The sequence below is a fragment of the Coffea eugenioides genome, chromosome 11 (assembly GCF_003713205.1).
Source record: "Coffea eugenioides isolate CCC68of chromosome 11, Ceug_1.0, whole genome shotgun sequence".
NCBI lineage: Eukaryota > Viridiplantae > Streptophyta > Magnoliopsida > Gentianales > Rubiaceae > Coffea > Coffea eugenioides.
The window spans coordinates 11781626-11787908 of record NC_040045.1 but is presented as its reverse complement, the minus strand read 5'-3'; positions in this window follow the sequence as shown (position 1 = coordinate 11787908).

Genomic DNA, 6283 nt, shown 5'->3' with positions numbered 1-6283 from the left:
CTATTAGCCCAGAATAAAATCAGTCACATTGATTGATAAATTGCAAATTGGGGCCATCTTTGCTTGAAAATATCCATTGTGTTTAACCGATTCAATTCACATCTAAGTGAAAGCAAAAATGTGCATTATTCTTGTTTGTTTTGAAAATTTGGAATGATACTTCGACCATTCGTTTCTCTACCTATACACATTTTATCATTTGCTCTCCCATTTGAGCCTTTGAAAGAATAATTTCGTTTCAAATAAAAGCCCTAATGATCACTACCCTATATTGGAAAATTTTCAAATATCAAAAAGGGGAATGGATTTTCAATGAACATTTCGTTACTTTGGTTGTCATGAGGTGTAAGAATGATACTTTGGCCGTCGTTTCTACAACCTAAACACTGATCATCCCTTGCATCCTCATTTGAGCCAAAAAAAAAATTGGTGGTTCTTTTCAAAGTACTTACGATCGTACCCCACATTGGGGAGGGAGATTGGAGAATTTTCCAAAAAGGGGAAAAGCAAAAATGCTAGAATAAGGAGGGAACCGCAAATTGGGGAAATTTGATTCCACTTGGGTTCCAATTTTGAAAAAAAAAAAAAAAAACAAAGAAAAGGAAGAGTTTTGTCCGCGTGGATCGCTTATGTTTCATAGATATGAATGAGCAAGAGTCTTTCTCAGTCAATTAATTCAGATACATGCCAGAAATTTCTCATTAATGAAAGTTTCCTCTCAGAGTTATTGTAAGGAACAGAATAAAAGTCAGGCCCTCTTCTTTTCCAATCAAACATTCTATCCCTAGTTATCCCTTTTGGGCCTTCAGAATAAATTATTTCGTTTGGCAACCCCTGAGAATCGCAAACCCCACACTGGGGCAAGTTTGAGTTAAAAAAGAAAAGGTTTAAAGAAGTGAAAAAGTGATAAAGCCACAAAATCAAAAGACAAAAGAGGAAAAGAGAACCTCAGTTTAAAAATAAACTGGGGCAAATTTTGTGAAAGTTCAAAGAATGGCAGAAGGCCGAAAAATCAAAAAAAGAAAGAAAATGAAAGAGAAAAAGCCTCAATTGAGCATAAACTGGGGCAAAATTCTGATTTAGCCCTAAAATAGGGTTGGCACAACAATGCGATCTCAGATTACTTAAACCACTCTTGAAATCCGCTTTCAAGCCTTAACTTTTCTAAGCACCCCACCTGACCCCATTACAAAAGCCGAAAGTCCTGACTTCTGTTCTTTGCAATGGCCCTGTCAGGAAAATTTCTGATGTCGGAGAATTTTAACTGTATTTCTGAATTGCTTGGGTATGGGGTTGACGCTACTCACCATGTGAAAATCCACCAAGTTGAGGGAAAGAAAAAAGAGGCAAAAAGCAAAGCAAGAAAAGTAAATGCAAGGAAAATGCAGGAAAAATTCGACGTTGAAGTCCCTGGTGAGTGATGAGAAAAATGCAAACAAAGTCTGAGATCTTTAAGTTCAAAATAGGGGCAATTTTGGAAAAATGCGATCTTCGGTGCAATGTCCTTGAAAGTTTTATTCTTTAGCTATCGTTTTCAAGCCACATTACAAGCTCATAAAATCCATCGTTGACTTATTCCTTCATGACAACCCAAAGTGAGTATTATGCTCATAAGAAATCCATCAATCATTTGTGATCTTAAGGCTATAGCCTGTTCCCACATGATTAGCTATCGTTATCCACATTGTTGCAATCCTAAAAAGCTTATGTGTTGACTAAGTTTTCTTAAGAAATAAGGGTGACAAACTCTTTGCTTTCACTAAGATGTGATATTGAATGAATTACACACATTTGGGGCACAAAAAATAAGACAAATCTTGGCCTCCCATTTCCTTCAGACACTTCCCAAATCAGAAATAAGGCCCACTCGATTGGTCCTGAAAGATGAGCCAACCAGAAATGGTAGCCCGTTATCCTAAGCACCGATGCTAAAAGTGAGGAAGAAAACTTTTTGAATTTGGTGTTACTTTGAGGGATTCATCATGAAATTTCTGCATGAGTTCAAACTTGACGTTTAAAGTTTCTTCACATTGTATATGTGCTTCTTTTCTAAATTTTGGAAAGCGCGGTTTTTCTTTGTTCAAATAAATGGGGAATCATCTGAACAAGTTTTTGCAATCAGGGGAGACCACACTGGGGCAAAATTTTATTTGTGAGATTTCATGAAATAAGCCCATACTGGGACAAAATGTTTTGTAATACATTTGAGGATGTCAAACCAATCACGCTGCTCTTTTTAAATATGAAATTCAAGTGCATGTCATACTTTGGTAAAGCCCTCTGTGCAGGTATTTATGGTCGAAATCGACGAAAAGCATTTTGGTGATATGGAAGGCCGATACTGCAAAGAGAAGCAAGAAGAAGGAGAAAAAATGGACCCGACACTGGGACAAATTATTTTGAAAAAGATTCTCTCGGAAAAATCCAAAGGGAAAAAGAAAGGAAAAAGTCAGAAAAATCAGAAAAAAAAAATCAATCAATTTCTTATTTCTTGAAAATCCAATTTTCATTTCTTGTTTGCAAATCTCAGCGTCCGCCGCGCACCCTTCTACCTCTTTTCTTGACAACCACATTTAATTCACTGACTTCAACCACCATTAGCATCGAGTCTATCTCACTAACGCGTGCATTTTTCTTTCACCACCGTTAGCATCTAGTCTATCTCACTAACGCGTGCGTTTTCATTCTGCCACCGTTAGCATCGAGTCTATCTCACTAACGCACGCACCGCCGTTAGCATCGAGTCTATCTCACTAACGTGTGCGTTTTCATTCCACCACCGTTAGCATCGAGTCCATCTCACTAACGCGTGCGTTTTCATTCTACCGCCGTTAGCATCGAGTCCATCTCACTAACGTGCGCGTTTTCATTCCACCGCCGTTAGCATCGAGTCCATCTCACTAACGTGCGCGTTTTCATTCTACCGCCGTTAGCATCGAGTCCATCTCACTAACGTACGCGTTTTCATTCCACCGCCGTTAGCATCGAGTCTATCTCACTAACGTGTGCGTTTTCATTCTACTGCCGTTATCATCGAGTCTATCTCACTAACGTGCGCGTTTTCATTCTACCACCGTTATCATCGAGTCTATCTCACTAACGTGTGCGTTTTCTTTTAACCACCGTTAGCATCGAGTCCATCTCACTAACGTGTGCGTTTCGTTCCACCACCGCTAGCATCGAGTCTATCTCACTAACGTGTGTGTTTCATCCTACCACCGTTAGCATCGAGTCTATCTCACTAACGCGTGTGTTTTATTCTATTCTCGGCAGAACTGGGTTCTATCCCACTGACCGCTTATACCACGTTGGGCCTGGATTTCGTGCCGCCAACTTCACAAGATCACGTTGGGCCTGGACTTCGTGCCGCCAACGTCACAAGATCCCGTTGGGCCTGGATTTCGTGCCGCCAACATTTCATTGGGCAGGCTCAGGTTTAATCCCACTGACCAATTTATCACACTGGGGCAAATTATTTTGACAAGTCTCTCTCAGTCAGGAAAAATCAAAAATCAAAAAATCAAAAAATCAAAGTCAAAAATCAAATCAACTTCATCACGGCAGGCTTGGGTTTGATCCCACTGTCCGATTGTCAAGACATTTCATTTTCATTGCTACTGGAGTTGGGTTTGTCCCGCCAGTAAGCATTTTATTTTCATTGCTATTGGAGCTGTGTCCCGCCAGTAAGCATTTTTTTTTCCATTGCTATTGGAGTTGGGTTTGTCCCGCCAGTAAGCATTTCATTTTCATTGCTATTGGAGTTGGGTTTGTCCTGCCAGTAAGCATTTTATTTTCATTGGAGCTGGGTGAGTCCCGCCAGTGAGCATTTCATTTACCCCGCCGCTAGCCCTGGGTCAGTCCCACTAGCGTGCGTCCCATGATTTTCATTTAATTCGGGCCAGTCCCATGATTTAAAGCTTATTCGGGTCAGTCCCATGATTAAAAGCTTGTTCGGGTCAGTCCCATGATTTTCGTTTTATTCGGGTCAGTCCCATGATTTTCATTTTATTCGGCCAGTCCCATGATTTGCATTCGGGTCAGTCCCATGATTTAAAACTTATTCGGGTCAGTCCCATGATTAAAAGCTTGTTCGGGTCAGTCCCATGATTTTATTCGGTCAGTCCATGATTTTCATTTTTATTCGGGCCCAGTCCCATGATTTTCATTTTGTTCGGGCCAGTCCCATGATTTAAAGCTTATTCGGGTCAGTCCCATGATTAAAAGCTTGTTCGGGTCAGTCCCATGATTCTAAGTTTTATTCGGGTCAGTCCCATGATTTAAAGCTTATTCGGGTCAGTCCCATGATTTTATGTTTATTCGGGTCAGTCCCATAATTTTAGGTTTTATTCGGGCCAGTCCCATGATTTTAAGTTTTATTCGGGTCAGTCCCATGATTTTAAATTTCTGTCTGGGTCTATCCCATTTACATTTCTGTTTGGGTCTATCCCATTTAAATTTCTGTCTGGGTCTATCCCATTTACATTTCTGTCCGGGTCTATCCCGTGGGTCTATCCCATTTAAATTTCTTGTTCGAGTCTATCCCGTTTACATTTCTGTTCGGGTCTATCCCGTGGGTCTATCCCATTTAAATTTCTGTCTGGGTCTATCCCATTTACATTTAATTCGGGTCAGTCCCGTTCTAGAATTCTTGTTCGTTGGAATCACTTTGCAGCCGAATAATGCAGGTAAGTATTTGGTGTCTACTTCTTTGTCTCAAGATTTTCCATAACTCAAACAAAGAGGGGCAAACTGTAGACACCAAATTTTTGATGTAATTTCATTTACTTTTTATTTTAGTTTTTTATTTGTCGTGTTAGTTTTATTCGCTTTTTTAGTTTTTAGTTTCTAGTTTTATTTTATTTTAAGATTTTAGCATAGAATTTCTTGAAAAAAGAAAAGAAAAAGAAAAAGCATTAAAAAATATGATTTAGTCGTTTGTAACTTAAATTCAATGCTTTCTTGAAAGTGAAAAAAAAAATGGAATTTGCACTTTGTTGTTCTAGTTATTTTTCATCAAATGTTAATTAAATCGTTTTTGTTATTTATTTTTATTATTTATTTTTATTATTATTTTCAATTTTGTTTTAATTAATGTTTTAAAAAAAAAAAAAACTACAACAAACCGCACCGCACATGCAGCAGCGTAAAATACTCATTCTTCATGGGAGATTTGGGCTGGCATCGGAGGGCCCTAAAATGCCCAACAAATCCACCTCTCATCCTCACCTTTCAGGTGAGGATTTGAGGGTTTGTTCCTGGTATAAATAGAAAGAGAAAAGGCGCAGCAAAGGGGGAGTGACGGATGAAAATCAGAAATAGGACGGCCGGAAATCTGGAAAGGAAAGGAAAAGAAAACAGCGACAGAGTAGAGAGTTGGGGAGAGAGCCGAGAGAGAGAGAGAGCTAAAGAGGGATAGCTGTAGGGGCCGAGAGAGCAAGGAACAAAAACTGGGAAAAAGGGGATGGGAGTTTTGACGGCTGGAAAATAGAGAGGGCTGGATGGCTGGTTTGAGGAGAGAAAACAAGAAGGCAGAGGACGGCTGAAAATCTAAGGGGGAGTCAAAGGAAAAAACAGAGAGCAGGGAACGATGGAAAATCTGGAGAGCTAAGCAAGGAGCTTCAGCCTTGAGAAGGAAAACAGAGCAAGAGGGAAAAGAGTGGCGGCGGTCTAGAACAGAAAAACAACGGGCAAAGGGAAAAAGAAAGGGAAAAAGGCTGAGAGGGGATCCAGGTTGACGGCTGAACAAATAGGAGGTTGACGGCTAAAGGTGAAGGAAAAACAGAAGAAAAAGGGAAACAAAAGGGGTGATGGCTGGAATCTTGAAGGAGAGAAAGAGAAAAACTAGGAAAAGCTAGAAAGAACGAGAAAAGGTAGGAGCTTGAGAAGAAGGAAATCGGAAAAGGGAAAAGAAGGGAGCCTCGATTGATATTGCTTGCATCAACGCTTAAATCCATCGCAACCCAGTTTTGTGATTTTCCGGAATCGTTCGATTTCTTTGAGTTCTCCTTGTCCCTTTAGCAGCCTAAAATACTCTCAGGTAAGGTGGTTTCTCCTTAAATGTTGGTTTAACACAATCTTCACAAGATTTGAGTTCGTCGGTGCATTATTGTTCTTCCTTTTCTAAGTTTCGGGTCGTTGCCCATGTTTGATGATCATGACTGTGGTTATGTTTTGGTGATATTGTTGTGCAGTTGACAGGCTTGGTGTTAGCCTCTTTGTTCGTTTAATATATATCTGAAAGCATGAATTTGGTTTAGGAGTCATGAACGGATGATGTTTCCCA